Source organism: Dermochelys coriacea, chromosome 6 (genome assembly GCF_009764565.3).
Source record: "Dermochelys coriacea isolate rDerCor1 chromosome 6, rDerCor1.pri.v4, whole genome shotgun sequence".
NCBI classification, from domain to species: Eukaryota; Metazoa; Chordata; order Testudines; family Dermochelyidae; genus Dermochelys; species Dermochelys coriacea.
In genome coordinates this window covers 107,840,494-107,855,214 of record NC_050073.1, presented here as the reverse complement: position 1 = coordinate 107,855,214, position 14,721 = coordinate 107,840,494, and the positions used below count along the sequence as shown (strand labels likewise).

Below are 14,721 nucleotides of genomic sequence, written 5' to 3'. Positions count from 1 at the left end.
ATAGCCATGTCATTGTTGATGTGGGTGCATCAACTTAGAGTTTCCTGTTTTTTGCTGTATTGACATTCCCAGCTGTATTGTAGCATTTTTGTTCTGTTTAATTTCATTGGGAGTTTTTAAAGAAAAAAAATTAAACAAGAGTGATTACTGTTCAAATGACTAACTATTATGTTGCCTGTGTTTATGTAAGAGAGGAAGGATGGTCTTAACTGGCTAAGGCCTTGAATCAGGACTAAGGAGATTGAGATAAATTTCCAGCTCTGCCATACACTTCTTGTGTGATCTTCTAGGGCACATCACTGAATCTCTCTGTGCTTCAGCTCCCCATTAGTGAAATAAGATGATAATTCAGCCTTTTGCCTCCTTCTCCCCCACATTCTCTGTCTTGTTTAGTTAGATTATAAGCAATTTGAGACTGTCTTTGACTATGTGTTTGTACAGCATGTAATACAATGGGGGTCTCTAGATGTTGCTGTAATGCAAATAATAATTTCAAGATCTGGCAGTGAAATTCAAGTGGGCAGGCACACGGTGTATCTGGAGCTCCACATATGTTTACTGAAATGCTCAGGCAAGGAAATTAAAGGCAGTAGGCCAAATTCAAACCTGCTGCAATTCCAGTGAAGTCAGTGGAGTAATGCCAAGTCTGAATCAAACCAAGTATATATTTTATGATCTGGTATTTCTTAAAAAGAGGAAAGGTCACCACATGATCACTAAGTACAACACACCACTCCTACATGGTAATGTTATTGTTTGCAATAGTTAGGACTACAGAATTAGTGCACAAAAATAAAATGTTTGGTCACTTTTACTTAGAGAGTTCCATGCCTAGATAAAAATGCTAAAAGAAGTTTCTTCACTTTTATGTACAGTAAACCCTCAATAGATGGCTCCTTACAGCAAGCAAATATGATCTCAACAGCAAGAATACCAATGTGATGTTATATGTAAGAACACACACAATTTTATGCTAATTGGGCTTTCTAGCTGTTAGAGTGCAATGCACATACGGGGTACATAACACATTGGTTCATTGCTGAGCAAACAAGTAACTGCATGTGTTACCAGTGACACGATTTTATGACTGGCAAACCATGAGTCAGACTGGCACTGTCATCCTTCTCAAGTTTAATACATCCCATGCCCTTTTGTATGCATTTTTAAGTAAATCTGTTTCACATTCAGCTGTCTAATTCAGAGAGCAAAGGTGGGCTGGGGGAAGAAGGCAGGAGGGAATGTTGGTGGGAACAGCAGATTCCAGTTGAGGCAATGGACAGTTTTCAAGTCTGGAGTCCTATATATCACATAAGCAAAGAGGTGGCATGCACCCTAAAATGGCTCTTTAAAGTCTCTATCACAGGAACATTTTATTTATAACACATATATTAACAGGTTGCTCTATGCAAAAGAACAGAGAGAGAAACAAACTGTTGTTTACTTCTCATTCATACTTCACGCACACAGTGTGGTTCAAGGTTGTGCAAGTCAGTTGTGCACTCATTAATGAGTGATAGCAATTGGTGCATATCTCATACTGCAATAAACATGTTTATTACATGTTTGGAAGATGTATGTGAAAGTGGTGGTATTACATAGCAAACTAGAGAGAGTTTACACTGTAGAATTAAGGGTCTGATTTATAACCATAAAGGGAAAGGTGCATTTGATACTCCATCCCTTTGCAATACTCTTAGGCCTAGATCAGTGGTTCTCAACCTGCAGCCCAATCAGCACACAGCTGCAGCCTATGTGACATCCTCAGGGCCATACAGGTAGTAGTGGATGCAGCCCACAATGGTAAATAGGTTGAGAACCACTGAACGATTGGAAACAAAGTTTGAAATATGAGCAAACTCTCACAGCTCAAGCGTGGCTGTTTATTTCTGAACACAATTGGTATAGATGTTGAAAAATCAATATAGATAAAATACGGTGAATATATTTTTAATCAGCCTTAAACGTTTATGTAAATGTTCAGATTAGAGAATTATAGCAAATACTCAGCAACTCAGGGTTTAGAGTTTTTTAGACAGACATTTGTATCATGTTTACTTTTTTAAAAATGGATTTTGTTTTTTCAGCAACTTTCCCTTGAAATGCATTTGTTTACAGCAGATCTTTAAGGCTGGATTAATGGAGGGGAGAGTTTGCCTTCAAATTATACACATAGATTTTGTTGTTTTTATTTCTACAGTCACTAATCTATTAATAAAACCCTAGTGTAATAATGCTCAAATTCCACTCCTTACGTTACCAAAAGATTAAGAGAAAGAGAGAGCAGGTCAAATCAATGACTCCAGAAATTATTTTATATATTTTGATATTACATCTCTTTCACACAACACAATATACTTTCAGCAAACAGTGATGAATTATTAATTGCTCACAGCTTCAAACGGCAGCCAGAAGGATTAACTCATGAACTGGACAATAAAAGAGGAGATGGCAAGTCATCACCCAATGAGCCTTCTGAGATGGGCAATAACAGTGAAGTATCTAGAATATCCATGGAAGAATTTCTACTGTATTCATTTATATTTAATGCAATTTATTGCTGTTGCCCTCTCTGTAGGCAAACATCCAGAGGATTGAGATTCGAGGAAGAGATTGAAGAATTCTCACCTACATGTCCCAGACACTGTGTCTTCAGGGACTCTTGGGTTGCTTTTCAACAACAAGGAAGATGGTAGCATCTCCTTTGACAGCTGTTCGATGGCATTGATTAGGTGTTCATGGTTATAGCCTGACTTACATCCTTGCACATCTTGTTTTTCTTCTCCCTCCTCACATGCGTGAGAGCCTAAAGTGGTCATGTAATTGCCCCAAGGAAAGGACAGGACTAATCTCTCAGCACCATGGAGTTCTGGTCCATCTGCAATTGGATATTTAAAAAAAAAGAAAGAAAAGGAAAAAACCCATTCCACTTTGTAAGTTATTTATCTGTTTAAGGTTGCTTTAACATTCCTTATAGAGAAATAACAGATACAGATTTGGAAATCATTTGCAGTTCTTTAGTTTTATTTACTTCAAGCAACTGCGTAGCCCTTCAAGGCAGTTTTAGGCTATCTATACCAGGGGCTTTCAGCCTTTTTAGGCATCTGCACCAGATTAAAGGCTTCAGTTGTTCCAACTAATGATTACATTTAAGGTTATGTCTTTGGGGCTGGGGAAGGGTGCGAGCTTAGAGGAACAGAAAATTAAGTGAATTCTTAAAAAAAAAAAATTGAACAAGACAAAGGGTAAAATGTTCAAGTCAGTTGGGTGCTTCTAGGAGCTTAAGTCCCCTTTTTCTGGAGAGACAGTTTGTCTACCCAATGAAGTTGTATCAGTTATACCAGTATAAATATATCAGTATAGTTATTTTTGTTTTGGGGGTTGGGGTTTTTTTTGGTTTTGGGGTTGTTGGTTTTTTTGGGGTTTTTTGTTTGCAGATAACTTAGAAATTAGCTGACAGGAGCACTGTATCTAATTCCTCTATATAAAGAAAGAAATATATATATACACAAACACCAGTTAAAGCCATATTTTAAATTTATATGTAAATTTAGAACAATCAGGGGATAATACAGCAAGATATTCCCAATTCCAAGCCTTGAGGTATCAGTTTTGGAGCCTTAACACATAGTTATTCATTCTCTGACTCCAGATTAAATTAATCAGTTAACAAGATTTTTTTTTTAAATTCCTATCCTTGCTTAACTCTGAAATTCAAATTGGGTTCTTTCTGCTTCTTTCATCTTCACCAGCAATGCATTTAACAATTCTGTTGATGTCTGAGGCCAAACAGAATACAGTTTGCTTTCCTTGACTGATGTTGGTTCCTGCACCATTAAGAGTAAAAACATGTTTGTATCCATAAAATAAACAGATTTGACTTGAAACAGAGAAAGTAGAGGTCTTTCATTGTGGTAACATTTTTACAGAACCACTTTTCTGACCACAACTGGACTTTAAAGAAAAACCAACATTTATTTTTGCCAGGCTGGATGTACAAGATATGCCAATGAACATTCTTATGATCCATTCATCTAAGCCATTAGCTAGGAGAGTGTGTAGTCTTGAGGGTGGAGTAGCAGAATGGGGAGCTGGGCTGAGATACATTTCTAGTTCTAATACTAACATGTTCTGACATCTTGTGGCAAAGTCACATAAGGGACACTGGTTCCATTTAAAATTTTAATGTATATTCTTACTTTGTTACTAACTCTTGAATACAACAATTGGAACAATTGCAGAAAAGTCTATATTACTTTCTATCATTTAGACTATTTACTTCTTGCAGTTCACCAAACTGGGAATAGATCATTTAACTTTTGGAAACGTCCTACTAGTGCAAGGCCCCATGAGTTTATACTGCACCTGCCTGGGGCTCTAAGGGTGTTACCTACCACAAATATTAATAGACTAGAAACTGACTTTAAACAGGAGTCAAACTGACACTTTCAAGTCACTTTCACTTCTGTTTAAAGGCTAGTTACTTTCCATAAGGCTCATAAACACAACACTGCAGTGATTGAGTTGCAGTTCTCACAGGAAAATATTTAAAACCAAACACCAAGAAAATTCCACATTTTAAAGCTGAGAAAAAAAAATTGATGATGTGCCTCAGTGCCTGTTGCTGTGAATTGGGAATACTACTACTTGCCTGTCTGCCATATGGAATTATAAGGATTAGATTGAGATCTGTGGGGCAGGAACTGGGCCTTCTTATTGGTTTGTATGGTGCTGAGCACAATGAGGGATTCCTAGTCATTAAGGTCTTTAGGCACTGCTGTAACATTAGTCAGCTGTTGAGATGCTCGCAGGTGGTAGCTGAAGGGGACTTACCTGGCGGGTAGGATGTTGGTGGCGTACAGGTCCATCTCTTTGTTGGTCTACAGTACAGCTTTCATCCTTCAAGAGCTCAGCACCTGCTGGCAGAATTTGCAGCACAGCAATGGACATTCACCTTCCCTTGAAGGTGCAACTGCTAGTGGACATGACAGCTCTGGATGAGAAGGGTCTGTCCCCAGTCTCTTCCCAGAGAGACGTGAGAGTGCTCCCTGATTCTCTGAGGACAGACAGACCCCAAAACCCACTTAGCTGCTCCTTGCCCCCCACCGTTCTTCAGCTCCCACTCCCTCAGGATCCTTGCCCCAGGGACTGGTCCCCCTCAGCTGCTCCTCCCACACTCACTGCCTGCTCCCTCAGGACTCACCCCTGGAGATTGACACCCCTTTCCCACCCCACTACTCCCCCCACCACGAGTGGGGGCCCTGTGCTCCCCCTTTGCTTCCCACCACCACCAATGGGGACTTTCTGCTTCTCCCTCCCACCCCCACCACAGGATACCTTGTGCTCCCCCACCACCACCGGGGACCCTATGCTCCCCACTCCCATCCTGACTGACCCCTTCCTTGCCTGGCCCACCCTCAGAGGCCCTACTCACTGCCCCTCCCAGGAGCCGATCCCCTTTTCTTTTCCCCCGGGCCAGCGTTGGCCATGCTGCTGTTAGACCCCAGCAGGCTAGGCTGTGCAAGCCCCCTTCTTCAGAGCTGTCAGACTCAGTTTGAATCACCATCCTCGCTTCTCACTGGAAGAGAGCCCCCCTGCCCCTAGTGCCCAATTGGAGGGATTGTGGCTAGGACATGCCCCTTCAGCTCCTCATTAGAGGAGCCAGCCCCCTCCTCCTGCGGGTTAAAGCCTCCGTTGCTCCTGATTGGGCCAGGGTGGCTGGGGCATGTGCAGACCTCCCGTATGAAACTCCCCCTGCCCTCCCTAAATGGTGCCCCTGCCACCAATACTTTCATACCAGAATAAGAGTGCCCACACAGGGGTTATACCAGAACATCTATATCAGCATGTCACAGGTTCACCTGAACCAATGGACCATTTCATGAAGTGAGCTCCCTTCAAGTCAATTGATGTCCAACTCAGAATGGCCAACTGGACTTTAAATTCCACAAAGTAAAACAAAACCAATCTTCTGCTGACTCAGTCAAAGAGGTCCGGCCCTCCTGAACCTCTTGGGTTCCAACAGAGGAGATCCTTCCTCCTCAATTTTAGCTTCACCTAGAACTGTCCCTAGAAGAAGCAGCCAGTCCTTTTAAATCTTTCCTGCTCCTGGTCTTCTAGCAATGATCCTGTGGGCTCTCTTGGCAGTTCTTGGAGGTCTAAACTCACTCTTCTACCTCAACAGGACACCTTCTTCAGGCAGGGTGTGAAGAGGGCAGCTAATGCCTGGTGCACACAATGTACCTGGTAAAACTTTCCTGTGTAGACAAGGCCTAAGACATTTGGGTGCTTTTGAAAATTTTATTCCAAGAATCTGTATCCAGCTAACTTCTCATCCCCCTGGAGCCTTGTTCCCTCTAATGACAAACTCAGGGTCCCAGCTCTGTCTGCAGCCCTGATATAACAGTTGTCTGTCTACCTCCTGTTCCTTTAAGTGTGACACTGATAGATGAGGTAATCAAAATCCTGGAGCATGGCACTGGTCTCTGAGAGCAACTTCAGATTCATTGAGGGTCAAAGCATGTGCAAATAAATAGGAAGCAGGCAGCAGTAGTATACAGGATCCCAGCACAGATTTGATTAAAGCCCATATCATCCCTTCCCATGGTGAAACCATATAGGAATCTGCAAACCAAGTGAGGAGAGGGAGGATGATCTGGTGTTAAGGCACTAGAATAGCACTCAGCAGGTCCAAGGTCAACTCTCAGCTGTACCACAGACTTCCTGTGTGACCTTGGTCAGGTCATTTAATCTCTCTGTGCCTAGTTCCCCTTCTGTGAAATGGGGGTACTACTTCCCCGGACCTCAGGGATGTCATGAGGCTATATACATTAATGTTTTGGAGGTGTTAGATAGTATGGCAATGGTGGCCATAGAAATAGCTAGATAGAGTTTCCCCTGACAGAATTCCCACTGGATTGTTTACACTGAGTGAAAAGTTTATAGGAGGATCATCCTGCAAAATGCATGGCTGTTAGGGCAGCTACTGAATCCCAGTGCCTCTGCACTACCCTGACAGCACCAGACCCGAACTGCCAGCCCGTCACCTGGCCTTTGGCAGCCCCTGGGCCTCCACTCCTCTCAGAGGCTCATCAGTTGGGAGGGGCTGCATGCAAAGCTAATACCAAAGGTCATTATTAAGTTATGTGCAGCTTTCCTGCAGGCTTTATGGGAGATGGTGCTTTGTCCTGACAGCCCCCAACAGAAAAATCCAAAATTGACGTTGTTGGTTTTCCATATTCCCCCCAAAAATAGTATAACTGAAAAAACAGGAGTTGGACCCTTCTTGCCCAAAAACAAGTTGTGCATTCTTACAGACAGACTTAGAGTTATAACCTGCACAATGGCTATTTTTAGCCATGATTCCCTGCAACGTGATATAACTACCAGCAGGACACCGTATACACTATCTTATCTCCTAGACACAAACCACCAGTTACACCATAAGCTGAAGAATGAAGAGGAACTGTGGCCAAAGAACATTTACCTACTCAACCTGGATTACACAAGAGTGACATTGCACCTATCTTGTGAGTGACAGCGTAACAGCTACCATCTTGGCTGACACACTGGGGATTAAACAGTTTGAGGTAAAGAAATAACTCACCTTAGGTTGCTGGGGCTATAAACAGATTTATACAAAGAGCTGAGCTGGAATGAGATTTTTCGTTCTGCAAAAATTTCCAAGATTTTGGGGAAAAAATTAGTTCTGTAGTGGAATGAAAAACAATAATCTCAGAATTTTTCACAGAACAGCTGCTTGGCTTCCTGGCCAGCAGCCAAGGAGCTGAGCTACCCACTTCCACTCCAGGAGGGCAGCCCAAGCAGCCAGGCAGATGGAGAACCAGCCATCTGGCTCCCCTGGTAGCCAGCTAGATGGAGAACTGGTCACCATCTCGCTGGGGTGCTGGTGTCCCCAAGTCCTCTGGGTCCTAGGGAGCCCTGGAACCTCGACAGCCCACCTGGCGAGCTGCTAAGGAGCTGGGGAGTCCTGGGGACCCTAACTCCAAGGCAGTCTGTCTGGGAAGCTGACACAGAGCCAGGGACCCTATAATACCTGCAAGGTCTGACTCTACTCATATGGTCTGCAGATGGGGCACAGAGGTGGATCTGTACCACACACTGACCAATGGGTTACACTAGAGTAAGTCTCAAATAAGAGAAAAGTTAAAATATGTTTTAACCAACACATTTTAAATGCCTAGCATAGGCAGCACGTTGTATTTTCATGTGTATTAGCCAGCTGAAGGCCTAGGTTTTATCTCAATCAGCCGACACAGGTCAAAATACAGCTTGTCTTGCCTATACCAGGTGTTTAAAGTACGTTGGTTAAACTAGCTATTATGCTATGCTAGCTACCATCTTTTAAAAAACACCTTTTTGCTAGTCTAGATATCTCCCAAATGTGTGAGCTAGGCCTCCTGCTGACTGATTTAAACTACAAATGGTGCACATTTGTGCATGCAAAGCAAATGAACTCAGATACATGTGTAAAAGTGGTGATGCAAAACGATATGGTGTGTGATGTCTAGATTCATAAAAGTGGTAGCCCTGTGTGTGTTTGTTCTGCTAAAGAAGCAGTTTTGACTGAATGAAGCACAGACCACTAGAAAAAATACATGTAAGATAGGTCATTGTCTCTTGGGCTGTCATGTGCTATGCAGAGAAAGAGTTTCTCTACTGGATAAAGCCCACATAATCCACAACATTCAGTGCCTTTTGGCAGAGTGAGGGCAGACATAAGCCCAAACTCTGTGCATTTTCCTTTAAGAACACCTTGTGTGAGCCAGCTTCTGAGCCATCCCTCATGTCCTCATTTCAGTGTTTTCCCTCAGCATTCTCAGCTGAATCACTCTTGCATCATTGACATCACTGTGGGCAGCTTTCCATATATAGGTGTGGCAAATGGCGACACCTCCAGCTCAGTCATAGTCAAGTGGGGATGAGCAGTGAATCTTCGCTAAGGCCCAGAATCAGAGTTCTGTAGGGACTTGTGCAATTTTTGCACCCTGAATCAAGATTTAAGCTTCAAAAAGAGCAGATCTAGGATTCCCTTTTCACATAGGCTGCAGATATTGTGTTTCATGGAACAGATCCTTTAGTCTCGGTATCTTGCTGGAGTTGAAGGCATTTGTGTTCAAATCCTTATTTAGACTCTAATGCTATTTAGTACTGGATACAGGGAATTTATACTGGAAGTGGCCCAGTTGACTTTACTTTTGCCCAAAACACACAATTAAAGCTTTAAGATGCTGTTTCCTCTCCACTGTGTTTACATTGTCCCCGATACTCTCTCAGAAAGTGATATTGTTCTGCCACATTGACTCTGCTAATAACATTTACTCTTCCCAGCTTCTCTCCTCCACATTCTTTTCAAGACTTTCACCAGAGTGAAAACGATGATAACCATTTTACATGTATTTACATTAGTTTAGGTGCCACTTACAGTACTTTGAATTTACTTAAACATATGCCACAAAAGTATATATTGTAGCACCACTATACACAAAGTTGTGTCAGGCATTCCCATTGGAAAGCCCTCTTTTCAGGAGTTAAACATCTTTACTGATTATAACAATACATTGCTCTTATGGCTTTGCTACATTAGAAAATGTGAGCTTGGTCAAATATGGTTGTGAAGAGTGAAGTTAGCTGACACCATCACCGATGTAGGCAGGCCAAATCGTGATCAACATCCACAGTGACCAGTCAGTCAGCATTGTGTCAGCTAACTCCTTGCATCATAATTTTTTTGAACTTGATAAGTGTGTAAGGCAGGCAGACCCTTGTAGAAAACCTGTCATCCAGAGATCTTACAAGCAATAACAAAAGCCGATACTGTATGAAATAGGTACATGTGTCTGCTTCACGTACAAATTATCTGTAAAATATGTACAGAGGTATGTGACTCAATCAGCTACATTGCAAGTGAGTGACAGAGTAAAGAACAGAACGGACTTCCTAGGCCGCACTCTGTTGGAGGAAGTTTGGTTTAGTTGTCAATGCACTGGGGGAGGGGTTCCCTTAGCGGCCACCAAATGAGAAGAAAATTTATTTAAATCCTAAAATGGTTAATACATGCAAAGGATTGGCTTCAACCTTGTTTTACTCTCAAACTAACTCACCATTCTTACTTATGGTAAATCTCATCTATGGTAAAATTTCAAAGATTAACCAGCAAGAAATCCTTCCTAAACTTATGTTCTGTGCAGATGTAAATGTTGTATCAGTGTTTGTAGTGAAATATAGCACCATCATTTCTCTCAAATGTGGAAGGGAGATCCACATGCAATTGGATTGCATACGCAGACCCTTAAGTTCATGAAGAGCTTATCACAGGAATGGGGCCCAACTGAGTTTTATTTCACAGAAAGGATATGCTTTTTTTCCTTTGGAAAAAATATAGAGTAGGGCTGAGATTATGATTTGCTTCATATTCACTGTGTAGACAAAGAGTACCACTGTTCTAGGCCCAGTGGCATTCCAAAAAAGCACCCCAATATGCTGGTTCCCAAGTTCTGAGGCTCCCAACGCAGCTGGAACATCCAGGCTTCTGGTTCTCCTTCAGTCCCCTGCCAGGAGTTGGGCTACCCAGCTGGCCTGGGAGTCAGGAAGCTCTGGGGTTCTAGCTCCAAGGCAGTCAGCATGGCAGGCTGCCCCAGAACCACAGACCCTGGAAAGTCTGGGATCCCCAGCTCCAGGGAAGTTTGCATTGCAGGGCTGACATGGACCCTGGAAGTCCAGGCTACAGAGGAGTCAGTTAGTGAGCTGGAAGAAAACCAAGCAGGTTTCAAAACCCTGCCTGGTTTCATCAGAAATTAGTTGAAATTGAACCATTTCTATTTAGCATTTTTATTTAAAGAAATGGGCTAATCATGATGAAAAAACTTTTCATCTGAATTTTTTCAACCAGCTCTGGTCACATGGCCTCTTGATGTTAGTAAAGCTGGGGAAATACTGCAAAACGTTGTCCACAAGTATGTGTTTGAATTTTAAAATGAATTCTTGTGGACTGTGTTCGAGCTCCATTTGTACTTGCCTTATGTGAAAGTTCCAGCTAATAAGCTTACTGGCAGGGATGTTCTCAGAAACACAGAATTTTAAAACGAATGCTGTACAATATTTCCAGAAAGCAATTTTTGAATTAATAGGCACAATCAATCACAACACCAGAGTCCTGATTTTAGCAGCTAAGTTCATCCCATCATGGTATCAACTCATGCCATGTGACTTGTCTGACCAATCAAAACCGCTCAAATGTTAAATACTCACAGCTAACTGCTTGATAACACACAAATTGCCAAGTATTAATTGCAGAAATTTAGGGAATAGTTATGAATAAATACACTCAAGATTATTAGGATTTGCTTGCAGACAATTTGTGATAGAACAAGTTAGGATTTTTGTAAAGTAAATTATTCATTGTGAATTATTTGCCCAGCTTGGGACGTTAATTGATACATTACTTCTTCATGTATTTGATGGTTAACACAAACATTTTTTGTGTTAACCAAAGCTAATATCACAGCACTGTTCGGAAGAGAATTTTGCCAATGATTACTTCCTTTAAACATGAATTTGGGATCAAAAAATATGGTTCTGATTTTTCATCTATTTTTAGTCTTATAATATACTTCTCCATTGATAGCAATGAAATAATTGCAATAGACAGCCTATGAATTTTCAACAGAGTGACATCTTCAATACTTTGCTGAAATATTTTTTTCCACAACTGCTTTGTCTTCTTCAATCTTCATATTGATTTGGGCTGTAATCACCCCTTCCCCTTCCTACCCCTCCCCCACAGAGACAACTACACAACATTGGTGAGGGGGAACTCTATGGCAGAGATAGCACAATGGATTTGAGCTAGGGCTGTTCAAATATTTTCCATCAAAACTGTTTTCATGGAAAATCTGGGACTTTGATTAAACAAACATTTTCACAGAAAGTGTCTGTTTTCCCTGAAAAATATTAATATGTAGTTGAAAAACCAAATACTCAAAAAATGATTTTGTTTTTGCCAAAAACCAAAATATTTCAGTTCAAAATAAGCACTGGTTTGCAATAATTCAAAAATTTCAAGTCAAAATTCACCACAACAAATAATCTATTTTCTGATCAGCTCTAATTTACGCCTGACTCATGGGCACGCTCTGTTACAGCAACTTTGCAGCCACCAGTCCAGCATCTGGCCTGGCACAGTGGGCATTGTTCCTCTGCCTGGTTTTTGGGTCACTGTATCTACATATGTGTAGATTCAGCAGCATCTGTCCATTTTCTAGCCAAGGCCCAATGGGCTGATCTATTTAAGACTGGCATAAAGACCTGCTTTTTAGAGTTCCCCAGTACTGGTATACGTCCTAATTATACGTATAATAATAATACGTCCCCAGACCACACCACCATCCACACACAGAAGACCTTACTATCCACATCCAGCTTCTCGTCCACTGTAACCCCTAGGTCCTTTGCTGCAGAACTGCTGCCGAGCCATTCGGTCCCCAGTCTGTAGCGGTGCATGGGATGCTTCCGTCCTCAGTGCAGGACTCTGCACTTGTCCTTGTGAACCTCATCAGATTTCTTTTGCCCCAATCCTCTAATTTGTCTAGGTCCCTCTGTATCCTATGCCTACCCTCCAGCGTATCTACCTCTCCTCCCAGTTTAGTGTCATCTGCAAACTTGCTGAGGGTGCAATCCACACCATCCTCCAGATCATTTATGAAGATATTGAACAAAACCGGCCCGAGGACTGACCCTTGGGGCACTCCACTTGATACCGGCTGCCAACTAGACATGGAGCCATTGATCACTACCCGTTAAGCCCGACAATCTAGCCAGCTTTCTATCCACCTTACAGTCCATTCATCCAGCCCATACCTCTTTAACTTGCTGGCAAGAATACTGTGGGAGACTGTGTCAAAAGCTTTGCTAAAATCAAGGAACACATCAACTGCTTTCCCCTCATCCACAGAGCCAGTTATCTCGTCATAGCAGGCAATTAGATTAGTCAGGCATGACTTGCCCTTGGTGAATCCATGCTGACTGTTCCTGATCACTTTCCTCGCCTCTAAGTGCTTCAGAATTGATTCCTTGAGGACCTGCTCCATGATTTTTCCAGGGACTGAGGTGAGGCTGACTGGCCTGTAGTTCCCAGGATCCTCCTTCTTCCCTTTTTAAAGATGGGCACTGCATTAGTCTTTTTCCAGTTGTTGGGGACCTCCCCCAATCACATTAGTTTTCAAAGAGAATGGCCAATGGCTCTGAAATCACATCTGCCAATTCCTTTAGCACTCTTGTATGCAGCACATCCGGCCCCATGGACTTGTGCTCGTCCAGCTTTTTTAAATAGTTCCAAACCACTTCTTTCTCCACAGAGGGCTGGTCACCTCCTCCCCATGCTGTGCTGCCCAGTGCAGTAGTCTGGGAGCTGACCTTGTTTGTGAAGACAGAGGCAAAAAAAGCATTGAGTACATTAACTTTTTCCACATCCTCTGTCCGTAGGTTGCCTCCCTCATTCAGTAAGGGGCTCACACTTTCCTTGACTTTCTTCTTGTTGCTAACATTCCTGAAGAAACCCTTCTTGTTACTCTTAACATCCCTTGCTAGCTGCAACTCCAGGTGTGATTTGGCCTTCCTGATTTCACTCCTGCATGCCCGAGCAATATTTTTATACTCTTCCCTGGTCATTTGTCCAACCTTCCACTTCTTGTAAGCTTCTTTTTTGTGTTTAAGATCAGCAAGGATTTCACTGTTAAGCCAAGCTGGTCGCCTGCCATATTTACTATTCTTTCTACTTTTTTTTTTTTAAATTTCTCATGATTACTGAGCCAATACCATGATTTTTGGGGGGCCTGACTCAGATTTTTGAACACTTGGCAATACTGGAAGTGCTACATTCTATCTAGCTTCCCAGTTGGTGGGTGGACTTTTTGGGGACCTCCTGGTATAGGTTAGAATAGCACCTAGGATGATTTCCCTGAACTAGGCCATGGCTGGGACTGATCAGCCCTGGATCGGGGAGTTAACACAGGCTTATTACACTGACTTTATGGAAATTATTCACAGTAGCAGTATTGCCAATCACAAGAATTTAAAAATCATGAGTCAGGCCCCGCAAAACCATGAGATTGGCTTAGCAATTAGGAGATTTAAAATAGTTTTTGGGGTTGGGTATTTGCCTTCTGACTCTGAGTTTTTAGAGCTGCATAGTCCATCTTTTCTCCATAACCAGGAGCACTAGAAACTTGCTGTCAAAGTGGCTGGCAAAATGAAGCAGGTCCAGCTTTGCTGTGCTAGAACAGGTGATCCCAGATTGGCCAATGAACGGGGTAGGTCAGCATCTGGGGCTATAAAGAGCCAGGTTGCCAGTAAGGAAGGGGTGCAGGAGCAACAGGATGTTCCCTGGGAGAGGCTGCCAGAGTCCCTTGGGAGGGGAGGCAGTGGGAAACTGTTGGGGGAAGAGAGTCTCTTGGGAGAAAGCCCTGGGAGGCCATGCTCAATAGGGAGGACACTGACTTCTCCAATTTGTCCTCTTTTGAGATGCTTGTCCCCCTTCCGGTACTGAACATGGTTTGTCCAATATTGGACAGGGAACACATGCACTGCCCCCTCCAATTCTTAAAAATGGCACACACACCTCTGCCAAACGGCATAGGAGGTCATGCCAGCAGGGGTGGGTCGCTTTTAAAGATGGTGCCCCCCCATGCGGCCTGACCTCACACA

At 42.7% G+C, this 14,721-nt stretch overlaps 1 long non-coding RNA gene across 3 annotated transcripts in view; it reads right to left on the bottom strand.

The window, feature by feature from the left end:
* Positions 1 to 2,298: 2,298 nt before the first annotated feature.
* LOC122460727 overlaps positions 2,299 to 14,721 on the bottom strand; it is a 28,738-nt gene continuing 16,315 nt past the window's right edge. For 2 of the 3 annotated variants that reach the window (XR_006282197.1, XR_006282195.1), the window contains 3 exons: positions 7,604 to 7,705; positions 4,831 to 5,053; positions 2,299 to 2,875 (listed from right to left, as the gene is read on the bottom strand). This is a non-coding gene — a long non-coding RNA (uncharacterized LOC122460727). The remainder of the gene's footprint in view (positions 2,876 to 4,830; positions 5,054 to 7,603; positions 7,706 to 14,721) is intronic. The other variant, XR_006282196.1, reaches the window with a different exon arrangement.